The 16024-nt window shown below is 41.8% G+C and overlaps 1 protein-coding gene across 7 annotated transcripts in view; it reads left to right on the top strand.

The window, feature by feature from the left end:
• Grik1 (glutamate ionotropic receptor kainate type subunit 1) overlaps positions 1-16024 on the top strand; it is a 396194-nt gene that overhangs the window by 239611 nt on the left and 140559 nt on the right. The window lies entirely within an intron of this gene.

The following is a 16024-nucleotide window of genomic DNA, read 5'->3' as shown; positions in this document are numbered from 1 at the left end:
CTGAGAGTTCTACATCTTCATCTGAAGGCTGCTAAGAGAATATTCACTTCCAGGCAACTAGGATGAGGATCTTAAAGCCCAGATCCACAGTGATACACCTACTCCAACAAGGTCACACCTCCAAATAGTGCCACTCCCTGGGCCAAGCATATTCAAACCATGACAGTCATCTAATTGATACATATTATGATCTAATTACAGGGCTAATGGCAGGATTTCATTAGTACTACTCTACTTGAGAGTGTGATCACAATTGCAGTGACATAATTCAAGAATCTAACAAAAGTAGGTATTGCATCTAAAAAAAGTTACTATAATCAGACAACAAGCAGACATCTAAGTAGACATTATGCCACTAAAATGATCTATTCCCTGAGGAAGAGATCTTAAGTCCCAGGGGTGAGCCCAGTACAAAATTTGGGAGCTTGAGTGGCAGCTACAAATATTACTCTGGAAATAGCTTGTCCAATTGCCACCTTACAGTACAGTCATTAACTGTTTTAAGACAAACCAGTGGGCTTTGGTTGTTCTAGCCACTTATTTTAGGATGCAGACTGGAAGGTGGTAGTTCAGCGCCTAATCTGTCTCTGAACTTCCTCCATTTGAAGTTAGCTTTACTGCCACTTCCCCTATTATCTTCTGCTCACATTTCAGGGCTTATCAGAGCTCAGGCTCCCTTGTGAGCATGTATGTAGTGTGTGTGTGTGTGTGTGTGTGTGTGTGTGTGTGTGTGTGTGTGTGCTGGCTGGCATCTGTCTTCTTCCACTGTTCTCCACTTTTGTCCTGAGTCAGGGTATCATGGTTTGAATGTGTTGGCCCAGGGAGTGGCACTATTTGGATATCTGGCCTTGCTGGAATAGGTGTGTCACTGTGGGCGTGGGCTTTAAGACCATCATCCTAACTGCCTGGAAGTGAGTCTTCCACTAACAGCCTTCAGATGAAGATGTAGAACTCTCAGCTCTGCCTGCACCATGCCTGCCTGGATGTTGCCATGCTCCCATCTTGATAATAATGGACTGCACCTCTGAACCTGTAAGCCAGCCCCAATTAAATGCTGTCCTTATAAGAGTTGCCTTGGGCATGGTGTCTGTTTACAGCAGTAAAACTCAAAGACATAGGGGCTCTCTGAATATAGAGCCCTTTGATTCAGTTAGGTTTCTTAGTTAGTAAGCTCCAGGGATCCTTTTGTTTCCATTCCTGTACCTCAAGCTGAGATTATAAATGCACACTACAGTGCCACCCCCCCCCCACACACACTATTTTTAAGTTGGGTACTGGAAATCCAAACAATTTTCTCCATTTGCCAACTAAAGTATCTTCCAAGCTCTATCTTACCTTTGTTTAACTAGAGCCAATGAATCTCCTTCAGCTACATATTAAAGTTTCTCTACTGCCCATATACTGCTCATATGAGCTACCAGTCCTTAAGAATCCCCAAGTTCTTTCTATGTACTTACTCTTTTAGAGTCTGGTCCCTCCTTGTGGTGAGTGTGTTACGCCAAAACATCAACAAACATAGTTGTGTCTTTCCACCATGACAGAATTTATTGAGTAACAATAAATCCCCAAGGAGCAGGCAGCATTCTCATTAGCAGCAATTCTCCAGAGAATCTCCTTTTTGATATCTATGGCTGGGGTCTTCCTTGATATTTAAGGGTTTTTGTTGTTGTTTATTCCAATCTTGATTAGTAATGTTAATTCTCAATTATTAATTATACATCACACAGTCAAGCAGCCTCCATTTGAATATATGTAATTTATAGCATATCAGTAAAGGTTTAGAAAGGCAGGGAATGTCAAAGATGACAGAGAGGTCAAAGTAGAGAACCTGGTAGAAAGTTTCTAGGGAAGGTCTCTCAGGGCAGAGCAGTCTGAAGCAAGCCACGATGAAAAGCAAAACATAGCATGCTTCTGCAATATCTAGTAACTTAGGGGACGGCACAGACTGATCTCCACACTCCTATGGTAAAGTCATTCATTGTCCATGACCACATTCAAATGTTGCCTTTCTCAAGCTCCCTCAGAGCACCAAGGGAAGAGAAGGGGTTTGGAAATTGAAGCATTACACATTCCATATCAGTGATGTGTTTACATGTCTACGACATGAGGTATTCCTAAGATCTGAAATTCTAGCACTACTTAGAATCTGTTTCCTGTCATAGACCAGGTACATAGAAAAAGAGTTCAATAATTTCATGCACAAAGACTAATACTATTGACCCTTTGATCTTTTCCCAAGAATTTAGAATAGTTCCTTTCTTCTTCTGCCTGGTTTATAATAAGACTAATGAAATTGGCAGTGAGAATTAGCAAAAGGAGGCCCTTCCAAGCATTTTGGCACTTTTTCATTTTCCACTGCCTTTTCCAGCAAGCATTAGCTCATGCGGTTCCCTAGCAAGTGAGTACCATGTATCCTCTATTCAGCATTAATCTCTGGCTCCACTTGTATTGTCAGCTAAAGGTGACTATTATGATCAGAAGTGCCCCCTTTCTGTATTTTTCTATGCCTCATCTCATGTTAGAAACAAGTGCAAGCCCTAGGTGATTAGACATATAACTCATAAATATGGAACGCTAAGCAGTTCCTACTAGGAAGGGTACGCCACCCGCACCTGTGATTTCAGTTTCACCTGCTTGATATACAGGGTGATGTCATGTTACGAAATAAACTCCACAAAGTATATTTAAAGAGCCTTCAGGTAAAACATGACAGTGGAACCTAAGTGTAGTTAGATTGGTCCATGTTGCTGTGTTTGGTAAGGAGTTTTGCAAGCTAATAGAATCAAACAAGCTCCCCCTTTAGGGGGCTCACCTTCGTATAAGCACTCAAGCTTTCTACATCTCCAGCAAATCAAAATCATCTAAAAGGAAAATAAATTATAGGAACGCTTGTGGTTAAGAATAAGTTCAAACAATGAGGTGGGCATTATAGAAAGGTATATGCAGACAAAATTTAATTATACAAAAACTGATGTCCTAACTACCTTTAAACAGCTGGGAACCATTCAGAGTAGCAGCCCCTTTGTGCAGCCAAAACATCAGCACATCATTTTTTGTCAGTGTTGACCATAAACTAGAATGACCTTTTATCCTTGGTAGGCTCATCTAAGTTCAGATGCTCAATAAATACTTGTTGAAAGGAATATCCCAAATGACTGTATGTTACCCATTAAGTTAGAGATGATTCATGTTAAAATGATTTTGCCTGCAACATTAAAAATGTAAATGAATAATCAATTGAACCATTAAATTGGAACCTACAGGGTAAGCAGATCAACTGAGATCGATAAAAGCAGACATCCGGTGACTCGGAGTGGGTTTAATACTGCCTGACTCAGGCTTCGCCAGTGTAGTAATTATCAAGCCATAAAAAGGAGAAAACAGCAAACCTGAAGGGAAAGGAAGGACTTAGGTGAGCTCAGCACCTACTTCTACAACAGAATTAAGTACCCATTAAAGAGCCTTTAGTGGGATTTGTTTAGTAGGAGTTTGTTAAATAGCCTGAAGCCAGCACAGATGTCGTGGGACAAAATGCCCCATTACTCCCATCGAAGTCAATGGGAGCAGCATGCAAGTCTCTAAGGACAAAATTCAATCGACTCAATGCTGGCAGGCAGAGGTCCCCTACAAGTTAAAGTGTAGAAAGAGCGAAGTTTTGGCATGCCCCACCCCTTCCCTTCCTCATCCCCAGGTGCTCACATCACTCACTCAGTCTCACTGGCTGTGGGGATTCGAGACATCCCGAGAACTTGCTGTTCCCAGGATCTCTGGTTCATTAGACCCCTGTGGAAGACTGGCTTCTTTCCCTTAACACACAGCAGAAAGCCGGGAAGAGGGGTACCCAGTGCAGCATGAAGTCTACTCAGCACTTTCTGCTTTCTCAAGACCTAGTGCAGCCAAATGTAGCCTCTGCCACTTATGCCGACAAACTTTCTACATAAACAGAAAAATGCACAGCACAGTATTGTGGGCATATGTTCTTGGACACAACTACTTTGCTAAGAGTTCATATATAGTATGTAGATGAGTGGACACTGTAAATGGCAATAAAACTTTATTTATAAAGGTATATATGCTTGGCTAGACTTGATCCTGGCCCTCTACCCTGATATCAAATATAAAGATACACAAGAAAGGAGGGGGAGAAAGGGAGGAAGGGGAAAGAAATCAGAGGGAGGACTAAACTGAAGGCTGAGGCATAGCCACACCTATGAAGCTGGACAGCTCCTCTTTCACAGTTGTCTGTCTGTCAAATCCATCTTCATCAATCTTCCCCTTATCCTCTGTGCATTTTTCTAGGAGACCACCTTAGTTTGCTTGACAAATTATCTTCAGTGTGGGACAAAAGTGGCTGGCACCTTTCCTTATCATCATAAAAGTCACAACTAACAACCATAACATACAAACATAATTATAACAGAAAGGAATAATGGATTTACTTAACCATATTTTCATATGATGCCAAGATCCTTTAGAAGAAATGTTAAAAAAAATTCAGGGAACCCTAAGCTTTATTTTGTGTATACATACATAAATGAATGTATGCATGTATGTATCCGTGTACATATGCATATATATATATATATATATATATATATATATATATATATATGTATATGAAGGTATGTGTGTTACAGGGGCACTGCACTTAGCAGGCAACTCTTCTACCACTAAGCTATTGTTCCCATCCTTGAAGTTCTTTCTATTTTTATACTTAATTTGAATGAAAAATGGACACCTGTGTAGAAATGTGAACGGCCAAAATGGAGATTTGATATTGATAGAAATCAGAAGGGCCAACTACAAGACCAGCTTTCTGAAGTGAATGAACTGTGTCAGAAATAATCATGCTTGCATTTTTATAATAATCTAAGAAGCTATATCAATTATGCTGACTTTAGTACATCGAAGACTACTAATTTTACTTGGTAGCGGCCATTGTCAATCACAGGGTCTTTCGCTGCGATCTCCATCGCTAATATTAGCTCTTAGATCATATTCCCCTTTACATAAATACTACAGAATGTCACTGGGATGGTTTAAAGGCTGCAGGGTTTGAAGGGGCCTTGCTGAAGGCACGGGAACGGTGCTGATAGAGGTGCCAAGAGGACCATTACTGGGATTAGATATTACAGAACTAAGCCACACAGCCTCAAACATGCACAGAGATGTTCTTAAAGCCAGGGCTGGGTCTAGGCAAATGTATACTTCAGGGAGCTGTTTCAAGCAAAGCCTTGTCACAAACTGAAGCCCTGGGCAGAGAATTGAGGGTTCATTACTTGTTGATCATGTTACATATGCATCATATGGTCTTATGAGAGGGTGGTGGGTGTCACTGCACTGAAGGATTAAATGTCTCTTATTTTATATGAGTTGAATTGCCTCTACATTCCATTTGTTGATAAGTGTGCTAAGGACCCAGCCCTGACCATTTTTATAGAGGATTTTAAAACACCAATGCATCCATGTGTTCCTGACTTAATATTAAACTGATAAAGTCACAAATGGTGATGTTGCCTATGCCAAAACAGCTTAAAACATTCTGTCTCCTGGTTCATTCTGGATTGTTGGTAGTTTATTCATACAAGCAAGGTACAGAGGTACTCCACACCAACATTACACTCAGTATGGTTGCAAACTGCTGTTTTATAATAATGGAATCACTCAGAGCATAGCACAGACTGAAAATTACTATTTTGTGTGACATGGAGTAAACTAAATCAGGACATTATTGTGTTCCTTTTTCTTGGCATTGGTGGGAGAACTTCCTGGACTGAATACTCAAGGGACAAAGGAAAGAATGAGTGTCTCAGGGTTGCCTTGGTGAAGAATCTCACCATAAAATCTCACAGTATGAGAGAGGGAGGGAGGGAGGGAGGGAGGGAGAGAGAGAGAGAGAGAGAGAGAGAGAGAGAGAGAGAGAGAGAGAGAGAGAGAGAGAGAGAGAGAGAGAGAGAGAGAGAGAGAGAGAGAGAGAGAGAGAGAGAGAGAGTCGGAGGACAAGATGGTGGTAGAAATGTAGAAAATCCTTGTTCCTGAAACCTTCCAACCTCTTCTCTTCCCATTCAAGGAACTTATGGCTAAAAGGTGTGACATTTTGTAATGTCATGGGTCTAAGCCCTAACACTGTTACTGGACACTGATGACTAAAACTGTTGCTGCTTCCTTTAAACCAATGACATTCTAAAATGATTTTTTACAAGGAAACATGAACTTGGAGGCCAGAGAGGGTGGGATTTCAGTGTTCCATTCCACTTGGTTAGACACCTACAGCTCCAAGCAAGCAGGTACTAATCTACATTTCAATGGGGAAACCACACTCAGGCCTAGGCTTCAGTTTGTGACTAACTCAAGACAACCATGTTAGAGTTTGACCAGTCACTCTCAATTCTATTTAAACTTCCTTTCAGTAAATGGGCTTAATACTCATATCCAGGCAGATCTGGTAATGTTCAGGAGATACTGGGGAAACCAAGCAAGGCAACAGAGCATGCGTAGTCCATGGTATGCTTCCTCTGTGCTCTAACTGGCTCCCTTTCCCAGTGTGCTTGCTACAAGTTGTTTCATTTTGTCATAAAAAGGCAATTGCTTTCGTTGGGTAATGTCTAAAATGAAGACAAGTATGAAAATATAAATAAATGTCTCTCCCTCCCTCTCCTTCTCTCTGTCCACATGTATCTCTGTCTTTCTGTCTCTCTGTTTCTTTCTCTGTCTCTCTGTTTCTTTCTCTGTCTCTCTGTTTCTCTCTCTGTCTCTCTCTGTTTCTCTCTGTCTCTGTCTGTCTGTCTCTCTCTCTCTCTATTTCTCTCTAACACACACACATACACACATGCATACACAATGTAGTTAGGGAGACAGAATGATAGAAGAGTGTCTTTTAATGATGGACACCCTTGTTATAAGCATTTACTAATAGCAAAAATATTCCAAAGCACAAGTAAAAATATCTCTGACCTTTTGAATTCTCCAGCCTGTTTATCTAAACAAAACACAAAAGTAAATATTTCTTATATAAATAGTAGAAATGTTATGAAAAAAGCAAAAGCAGCTAATGATGTTTGGCAGACTGGACAGGGAGGAGATTTGTAAATTTATATAAGGATTTCTGGATAGTACGTAATACCAAATATTTAAGTAAAACTCCAAAAGAAGGAAACTGACTGAGCAATGTAGACAGATACCTGGGTACAAAATTCTACCAGGAACAGCTGGCAAGAAGCCCTTGAGGTAAAATTACCCTCCTATGGCATCTCAAGAATTAACCCATCATTAAAAATCTCCCAAACACAGGAGCTAGAGAGACATCTGAGTGGGGAAAATTGTTGTGCAGGGCTGAGGACCTCAGGTGCAAGCACCCATGAGAATCCAAACACGATACCATGGTGCTTCTAACCACAGCACAATGTGGAGGGAATAGAAACAGGGGCATAGCTTGGTGTTCTGGTCACCAGTGTCACTGTAGCTTCAGTTAGAGATGCATCTCAAGAGAGTAAGGAGTCAAGTGAGAAAGAAGGACATCTGACATCTTCCTCCATGCATCCTGTGTGTGCACCAGCACATACACATGCATATATTAAGCAGATACAATACACACACACACACACACACACACAATCTACCTGTACACAGATAAGATAAAAGTCTTTCATATCTTAAAGAATTTTAATATATGAGTAAGGGTTTTTAGAGCATTATTTTAGACTTCATTAAGCACAGTATTTAGTCCCTACCCCAAACATATGCAGCAACAGTAGAGGGTGCTTTCATATATGCTCTCCCTAGTCTCTGGCTTACCTTGTGCTTAGATCTTCTTTCTACTGCTCAGTTGTCCTGGCCATTGTACACGTGTGGTCAACAAGGAGGTTCAGGATACATGAGTGAAGTTTAAGTGCCTGAATGTTTTAACTGCAAAAGACAAAAGGAGGAGACTTCAAAGGAGGGGGGCCACCATTGGGATCCACATTGCTGCAGAGCAAGGCCATGAAATGAAGCTTGGCTAAACCCTTATGAAGAATCAAGGGGAGCAGCTCTGGTTTCTGGGTTTCTGACCAGCCAATAGGACTCTTCTAAGAGCATTTCTTATTGTTTTAAGACCTTTTCTCTTGGCCACAGACAGTAGGGTTCTTGTCATAGAAGGGCCTCACCATGGACTCCTCACTGTCCTGTATAAGACAAGATTTAGTTTCCAGTGCTAAGTAGACTGCTTCCTGCAGTACTCAAACTCATACTGCACCGTACTTCTTGACTCCATCCGATGAGAACATTTTTTTATATTTAATTATGCTGTTCCATTCTGTCTGGATATACACTGAGTATTTACTGTGTTTTGTAGATTGTCCTAGGCACTTGTCATTCACCAGTGAACCAAAATAAAATAGAAAACACTGACTTTGCATATTTATTTTCTATGGTAACCTGAAGAACAGCCTCAAGAAAGTGATATGGGTTTTGTTTGTTTATTTGTTTCAAACATGATAAGCTATGTGGAAGAGAAAAGAAACAGCACAGTAGGGAAGCTGGAGTGCAATTCCCAGTGTTTGGGACCATGTCACATCACTTTGCAATAGTGAAGTTTGAGCAAACTGTTGAGATTGGTGAGGAGGTGAGTTATTATATAGTACCAGAGGGCTCCATCTAAGTTAGTTGCTAGTGTTGGAGAAAGCATGTCTTATGTATTACAGAGCTCAGGAAGAAGTAAATGTGACTGGAACTGAGTTAGATAAGATTGGTGGTAGGCAAGGTCAGGGGAGAGAAATTGATGAAGTCCATGCTGGGGTACTAGAGACCCCTGGGAGAATTAGTGCTCTGTGTGAAATGAAAAGTCATTGGAGGAGGTACTGGAGAGGTTGTGGTATTGATAAAGCACTCTATGTAGGTGACAGTGGTCATGACAACTGTAGGGGCCAGATTGTTCTGACGGAAATCAAGCCAGGAAATGGAGGTGCTAGCATTGGGGTTAGAGCATCAAGCACCGGGAACATGCTAGAGGCTGAACAGGCCTAACACTCTGAATGTCTGAATGTGGTTCCCATTTGCAAGTCTCTCCTGTACACCACTTCTCTTGCTCCCATTTACATTGTAGCGTGGGGTGTGTTTGAATGAGGGATCAAAGAGTCTTTGAGAAAGCTGTGTAAGCAGCATCATAGATAACCCCAACTTGTCATTCCCCCCTCCCCCGCTTTGACAGCTTTTTAAAGCTGTCTTATGTGTGCATCAGTATTTTTGTGCCAGCATGACACTGACTTTGAAGTATAAAGCTCTGAGAATCTCAGGTTGCAGACATTTGCCTCAATGGACCAACGCAGCAGGAACAGAGTGAACTCCCGTAGCTCTCCTAAAGTAGGAAAGTTTGGCTGGCATTTCAGGCGAGTCATATGTCAAGGAAAACATACTGCATTCCTTTGACATGAGACAAATGCCATATGGTAAGCTTATTTTTAAATTTTTAAGGCAGGAAATCTATGATCTGTCTTAGGAACTATTAATGCTATTGTAAAGGCAAGGTATGCTATGACTTCTCATACCTGTGGGTTAAAAAAAAAAAGTTCTAGAATGATAATAATATCTGGAGGTAGTGGAGGTCAGGAGATGGGGAGGGAAGTAAAAGTTAGTCTCTTCAGCTTTGACAGGAACCAAATGACAGAGTTGCCACCATCTGAGCTGTAAAGGGTTGAGTACTGCTAACCTGTGGGAACACAGATGATAATGTCCTACTTTCCTGTCTGATGCTGTAGCTAAATTTCCTGACCCAAAGCAACTTAGGGAAGGAAAAGGGAAAAGATTTATTTAGCTTGCAGTTCCAGATTACACTCCATAACAATTCATTATTGCTGGGAGGTGGGGGGCAAGGCAGGAAGTCAGAGAGAGAGAGAGAAAGAGAGAGAGAGAGAGAGAGAGAGAGAGAGAGAGAAAGAGAGAGAGAGAGAGAGAGAGAGAGAGAGAGGAGATGAATGTACATATGTTGCCTGCGTCCTTCAGTCTTATGCATTTCAGGACCCAGCCCATGGAATGACACTTCCATACTCAGGCTGAGTCTTCCTATCTCCACTAACCATCAAGAAAATCCTCCAAAGACATGCGACAGGTCATCTCCTTCTACATGATTCCTCAATTGAGATTCTCTTTCCCAGTGGCTTTTTAGGTTGTGGCATGTCAACATTGGAAACTAACCATCACAGATATCAAGTCCTTGGTCATGGATGTGCTAAATGTGAATTTTAGACCCATATAGACATCAAGCAGAGTTGTGAATAGGAGGGCCTGGATTTAAGGAAAGCAGTCTGGACTTTGTATGCCAATGTGAATGAAAAGCACTGAGTCCTTAAGGCAGTAAGTCGCTGACAGCCAACCCAGCCCTGGACTCATGGCACAGGGCTCCTGAGAGGTGTCTTGTTGCTCTTTATTCCTTGGTTTGTTAGGTTATGGTTTCATTATCTTCTGTATCCATCACATCCACATGAGATACCCAGCAGCCTGCAATAGTCACTAGTAATTTCATCACCCATGGTCTTAACGTTTTACAGCAAGGATGTGTTAAATCACTGTGGCAGTTTGAATGAGAGTGTTCCCCATAGACCCATTTTCTTGAATGCTTAGTCCTCAGTTGATGAACTGTTGGGAAATATTAGGATGTTGGGCTTTGTTAGAGGAGGTGGATTCCTGTTGAATTCCTGTTGAAAAAAGAGTGCCACTGTAAATAGGCTTTGAGATTTCAAAATCCCATGCCAGAACCCCAGCATCTCTCTCTCACCCTCACTCTCGCTCTCACTCTCACTCTCACTCTCTCACTCTAACTCTCACTCTCACTCTTACTCTCTCGCTCTCTTCCTACTGCCTCCAGATCAGGATGTAGCTCTCTGCTACTCTTTTAGCCCCATGTTTGCCACCATGATCCCCACCATGATGATAATAGATAATAGATTGACTCTCTCAAACTGTGAGAAACTCCCAATTAAATGCTTTCTTTTATAAAAATTGTTTTGTCTTCACAGCAACAGAACAATGAGTAATCCTATCAGTATATAAAGTAACAGGTTTTGTTATGTCATCCTCATACAGGTTTTCTTTTTGTTGACCATCCTCCCCTGAATCCCAGCTCCATGGTCCTCTGTCTCCTTATGCCTTTCAGTCCCAGTCTTTTCCTTTTATGTCACATGCAAATCTTTGTATTTTAAAATATTTTTATTTACAATCTGTCTGTCTTTCTGTGTGTCTCTCTCTGATTCCCTCTGTGTCTCTATCTCTCTCTGTCTCTCTGACTTCTCTGTCTCTGTCTCTCTCTCTGTCTCTCTCTGTCTCTCTCTGTCTCTCTCGGTCTCTCTCTGTCTCTCTGTCTCTCTCTCTGTCTCTGTCTCTCTCTGTCTCTCTCTGTCTCTGTCTCTGTCTCTCTCTGTGTGTGTGTGTGTGTGTGTGTGTGTGTGCTTGTGTATAGATATTCTAGGGATTGGGAATTGGGTGGTCGGGCTTGCAAAGCAAGCACTATTATACCTGATGAGCCATCTCACCTACCCTTATGACACATATATTCTATTGCCTTCCCCACTGTCCTTGAAAGCCTCTCTGCTTCTCACAGCTTTCTTTCTAGTTTAGGGAGCATTGCCTACCCTCACTCCCACGTGAGTATACCCATATAGCGATCTGAAGTTGGATTTGCATTGCCTATGAGACAGGGTGCACCTCACTGGTGTTTCTAGGTCTGGGTTAATTCAGTTAATACAATATTTCCAGTCCCTTTCTTCTTCCTGCAAACTTCATAGTTTCATTAATCTTTGTGCCTGAATCAAATTCCAGCGTATACATATACATTCAACAAGGCTGAATTTGAAATGAGATTAATTTACAAAGAGAAGTCAGTGACTGAAAAGAATAAATCCTAAGAGAGCCTATGGAGAAATACAAGCACAAAAATAGCAACGAGGTCCTTGAATGCCAACATGTTGTGTACCCTTGGAAATCAGAGCTAAATCGTATAATGTCCCAACCATCCTATGAACAGGTGAAATATCAACTCTTAGGACTGTATTCAAATGGTGACTTAAGTTTTTTAATGTCCAGTGAATTCTTTTGCATTTCCACATAGAATATCAGCAGAGATGAAGGGGATTCTGTACAGTCAGCACCATGAAGGAAACAGTGAGTCTTTTGCTGTGCAGAGCTAGCCCATGGTGCTGTGAGAACATCAATACTGCTCAAATCGCCCTTACTATATGCCTACCCATGATTCCCACTGAGGTAACAGGGGGACAGAGGGTCCTCACTACCAGGACCTAACAAGGCAAACATTTACACTTCTTGCTTTTTCTCATCTTTGACATAAAACTTTCATATACCCAATTCCAGCAACCTGTCCAGAACTCAGCAAAATGTTAGAATTCTGCTCAGGAAACCGGCCTTTATGTTTTGCATGCAAGTGACATTGCTTTTAGCTACCTTACATAATATGCAGAATTCAGAACCAGCATATATTGCTGGACTGCAATATAGTTAATCTAAAAATATTTGGGTTAAACCCCCTCATGAATTTCTTTGTGACTAAGAGGCACACATTCCCTTTAGGGAATGCCTCAAACTTACTTTGGCTGTAGTTGTTGTTATTGTTGTAATTTTGGAAAACCATATTCTAAAGATTTGCACTAAGACATGCTACACTTCCCAAGGTAGTTCCTGCCTCACATTTCCACTTCTTAGCTCCAACTTTTCCTTCCCTCTGGACGATTCCCAATTTATACATACATGCCCTTAAGAAGCCTATTAGATGTGGGTATATTAATATATCCACACATTTGTGAAATGCCATTTTGCATGTTTCTAAGTTCAAATGAAGACAAAATTAACATTTAAAATGTATGATCTGATCTTTTGGGTCTCCGTGGTTTATTATACTCCTCTGCACATCGTCAAACCCAACTTGTACGGTTTAATGAACAGGGAATTGGATTAAGACTCAAGAAAACGGAGGAACTTTCCTTTTGAACTGAGACACATTAAATAGAATGAAAGCTACCCAGGAGTAGATTAGACTGAATGAGAGAATCTCTCAGAGCGATAGGCTTCCTACGGCAGTGTGGGGACCTCTGCATCAAGCAGAGTAGGGCTTTGACCTTTAAAGTCCCTTCCAATTTCTGGCATCTGTGACATTCTCAGGGTTGATCTAGACAATTAACCTCCCTGCGCCTCACTTTCCTGTCTGTGAAATAGCTTCTACACCTGTACACTTCCAAAGTGGACTCTAGGCTTAGCGAGCTATTTATGAGGCGCCCAGCCTACTGTAAAAGAGGGGCAGTGTAAACGGAATGGAAGGTCTGTTATTAGTTCAGGACACAGAACATCTTTACACATCACTGCAAAGAAAAGGCACTTTCTCTTTTTTTCCCATATGCTCTACCTCATGCCACAGCTCCTCAATATTTGCAGATCAGCATTTTTTCTGTGTCATACTTAAGCACACAGAGAAGGCAACAAATGTGTTTGGAACTGGCCATGTAGACGTTTTGTTTAATGTCGTTATCTGTATATGCAGCCTAGCTCACATTCATAGGAAACAAATTGGCTTTTCTCTAAAGCACTTTCACAGCTGTGGGTTTCTAATCGCCTGCCTGAGGATGGAGACTGGAGGAGGCACTCGTGGTATCACTTCATAGCCATGAGTTCTGTCTTGGAACGTAAAGGAACATTTCAAGAGGGACACTATAAACTCTCCCAGATTCTCCACATTCCAGATGCAGCAGCCATTTCTAACTGACCAAATTCACTTTAGTCTTCTCCCATTCTTTCAACATAGATATAGCTGCCAAGTGAGGCATGGCGGTACCCTCCGCTACGCCTTACTTGAGAAGCTGAGACAGGAAGATCAGAAGCTTCGGGCCATCCTAGGCTATAGAGCACACTACCATGTATCTCTCAGTTTCCATGTATAGAGATCAAAGCTCCGGGTTCAATCTCCAGCCGGATGAAAGAGTGTAAGATAAAACCTATTATCTCTATGGAAACACTGGAAAGGACCTTGTAGATTTCCTGACATTTTGCTCACTAGTACATTATTGTGCCTGCTTTAGAAGCAGACTTTCTTCGTTGTAGCCACACCACCATCCATCAGATGTGGGACACTTAGCCATGATACAACACTGTCAAGCAGACACATCCATGGATAACTCTCTTCCCCTGATTGCCCCGGCAGCATTCATTGTATTTTGTTGTGACATTTTGGTCCTGACCTTCCTTTCTCATTCATGACATTGATGTTTATGGAGAGCTGAGATGAGGTCAGAGTTTTATCCGCCACTTATTTGGGTCTGCCTGGCCCACCCCTGATCTATGTTTCCATCTGAAATGCCTCTACCTCACTGTCTAGAAAAGCACCCGATTCCAGTATAGCACCCACATCCGCACAGTCTTAGCTGGGTTTGGTCACTTGATCGGGGCAGACATCCAAATGAGGAGGTCAGAAAGCTGGGAGGTGCTCTTAAATCAATTTCCTTTCCCTAAAGTCATTATTTGTTTAACAAATATTTTTTTTAACTAGTCATTACAGTGAAATGTTAAATGATTGATGGATTGTTGCAAAATGCAAATATAAAGGAAAGCTTTCAGTAAATTTTCTCTCATGTGAACAACTGAGAAAAAGCCCTTTAGAAAAGTTGCAAATTCTGCATCATTTGCTTAGGAAGGCAGAAAGACTTGGTCAGCTATTGCTCTGGGAAGGCAGGTACAAAGTCACTGCCCTTCTCACACCCTGTCACCTTTTAACTCTGCATATCCCGCCTTCCCCAAAAGCCAGCACACCTACAATTGAGGGAGGAGTTGCTCATTTACAAGCTATGTGACAAGCTTTTCATAAAGAGAAAATTATCCCAATTAGAAATTGACTGTCCGCGCCAATCTGCCGCTCTTCTTCCTCTATGGCATGAAAATCTTTCTTTTCTGAAGCTATTGTGAGAGTAGATGCTCACCGCAGGCCAAGGCAGGGCATGATAATCTTATGGTAGCCTAGGATTTTTCTCCTCTGTTTGCTAACTCCACTTGCTAATGCAGTAAGTCAGTTGGTTGAGCAATCCGTCCAATTGGTTGTTGTGAAGTACAAAACTCTGGCAGGGTCTCTGCCTTCAGGGAAAGATCCCTGATGGGCACAAGAAGGCAGACTTGGTTTTAAGGCCTGAGCCTGCTACAGAATTGTCACCTTCAGCAAGTTATTCTGTCCTAAAGTAGTCACAGGCAGCTCTTTATGTATGAAATCAAGTGACAACTGATATTCCACTCACCTACTGATACTTCCCAGTATGCAAACCTCCTCAGAGCCTTAAAGGACTTGAAACAGAATGATGTGTCTTGCATACAGAGTTTAGCATAGGCTTAGGAGCACCCGGGGACCATTTTCTCTTGAATGTGAATGAATGAAGTGGAAACTGGTGGCTGTCAACTTTAAATGCCAACCGGGTCCTGGGAGGGAGGAAGATGCCCTTCAGGGTTGGCATTCCATTCAGCAGGGAACAAAGGAGGAGCTCCCTGCAGCATAGGAAATGTGCTTGAAAATGGTTTCCCCATTTTACTTAAAGGCCACACCGAGCTCTCCTAGGTTGTCACACTCACATTCTCAAAAGGACAAAAAGAGAGAAAGAAAACGCAATCGCGGCAGCAGAGCCGGAAGCAGGAAGAAAGGGAGAGAGGAAAATCAGCCCTGCTTCTGTTTCTCCTGCTCATCAAACCATTTAAAGCTTCTCACAGCAGCAATAACCTGTATTTATAAGTCAGGGCAGAGACACGGAGAGGGAACATTAGACTCACAAACAAATAGTTTCACTCTATGGCTCCTGCTAGCTATCCTTGTAGGCCCGAGTAAGTTATCTAATTGCTCTGGGCCTTGGTTTCCTTCTCTGAAATAATAAACATGATAACTTGCTTCGTGGTGCTGCTACGAGGCTTAAGTCATCCAACAAATAATAAACACTTGAGTGTTCCGTCCCCCCTACACACACACACACACACACACACACACACACACACACACACACACCCCTCATTCTTAGCA

Source organism: Mus pahari, chromosome 12 (genome assembly GCF_900095145.1).
Source record: "Mus pahari chromosome 12, PAHARI_EIJ_v1.1, whole genome shotgun sequence".
NCBI lineage: Eukaryota > Metazoa > Chordata > Mammalia > Rodentia > Muridae > Mus > Mus pahari.
This window is presented reverse-complemented; position numbering and strand designations above follow the sequence as displayed.